The following is a 1,704-nucleotide window of genomic DNA, read 5'->3' as shown; positions in this document are numbered from 1 at the left end:
CCGTGTGTGTGTGTGTGTGTGTGTGACATCTTTCTACTGGTCCAAAACAAATCTTTCCTATTCATCAGATTTATACAACCCAACACATTTCTAAGGTGTTAAGATCATATTGAAGTAGGTGCACTGTGTTAACAGGAATTGAGCTGTATACTATAGAGATTCTGTAGGGAATGGCTCTGTAGGGAATATCCTGAGAGATTCTCAAAAGCCATGCTATCTGATGACATCTATGGGATGTGTCCCAAATGCCTCCCGAATACATCAGGTGTAGACCTTACCGTGAAATGCTTACTGACAAGCCCTTAACCAACAGTTAAGAAAATATTTACTAAATAAACTAAAGTGAAAAAAGTAACACAATAACAATAATGAGGCTATATACAGGGGGTACCCAATCCCCTATAGTGCAATAATGTTGCCCTGCGCCCTATGGACCCTGCTGCACTATATAGGGAGTAAGGTGCAATTTTTGGACGCCGTCTTTTTGATGTTTTATTTTAATTTTATATACTATCATGCCATTGTCTTTTGTGTGTCATTCATCTGTTTGATGTACCAGTCCTATGTTACCACAACTGGCCTCTAGAGGGAGTAGATCCCCACGGTCTTCAGTCAAACCAACTTGGATGGAGATTGCTGGCTCTGCAGTTTTAAGAGTCGTATATCCAAGACCACTGATTCCCAGGGTAACCCATTCAGTCAAAGAGAGCCCTCTTTGAGAAGCAGAAATCATTCTCAACACATTCAGTGACTAAATTCAAACTCCACCTCCCTTGTCATGGCTTTCATACTTGGGATGAAAGTCTCACACACACACACACTCCTGACTGACACTGAATGCTTCCAGGATTGTTCCCACCAGAGTGAGCAGGCTTGAAAACAGCAAATGCGGGCTGTCTTGTTTTGCACGCTTTGTACAAAATAATAAAATGCAGTACTACAGGATATTTCTTAACGTAGCTCTTTATTAGCTAGCTACAACTGGCATGTTCACTTATCTCCAACCATGATCAACTGACCATGACCTAACCATCTGGGTGGTCTTAACCAATCATAGCACAGTATGATACGGCGGTAAAATGCATCCAATTATAATTCAGTATGTTTACACATGAATATTACACGGGCCACAACTGTACTTCACCGTGTGGAATGCCAGACTCACAGACTGAGAGATGCTTCTGTCTGTCTGTTTCTGTCTGTCTGCATGTACTGTGTCTGTTTGTATATGTATGTCTGTATCTGTCTGTCCGTCTCCGTCTGTCCATTTCCATCTGTCTATCCGTCGGCCTGTCTTACCGCCTGACTGTCTGGAGCCCAAATAAGACACATACAGCCTCTGGGTCAAAGGTCATGTCCTAGGTCCCTCCTATGTGAAACTCAACTCCAAGTCTAGAGGGGAGGCAGGGATGGGGGTGGGGTGCATCCTAGTGCTAAAACACCTATGTTAAATGAATTGGTGGTTGAATCAGGTGTGTTAGTGCTGGGCTGGAACAAAGAATACTATGTTGTAGGAAGAGTGCAGGTCTGGACCTTTTTGGCGTAGGAGTTAGTGTGCTTGTTTTGATTGGAACTGTATGGTCATTGGTTCAAGCCAGGCTTGTTTACACTTATCTACAAGGTGGAGAGATTCTTTAACAGTTTTGAATTAGACATTTTCCATTGGTGGGCAAGAGAGACGGACATCGCTGAAAGGATTGTTGA

The sequence above is a fragment of the Salmo salar genome, chromosome 26 (genome assembly GCF_965601325.2).
Source record: "Salmo salar chromosome 26, fSalSal1, whole genome shotgun sequence".
Taxonomy (NCBI): Eukaryota; Metazoa; Chordata; class Actinopteri; order Salmoniformes; family Salmonidae; genus Salmo; species Salmo salar.
This window is presented reverse-complemented; position numbering follows the sequence as displayed.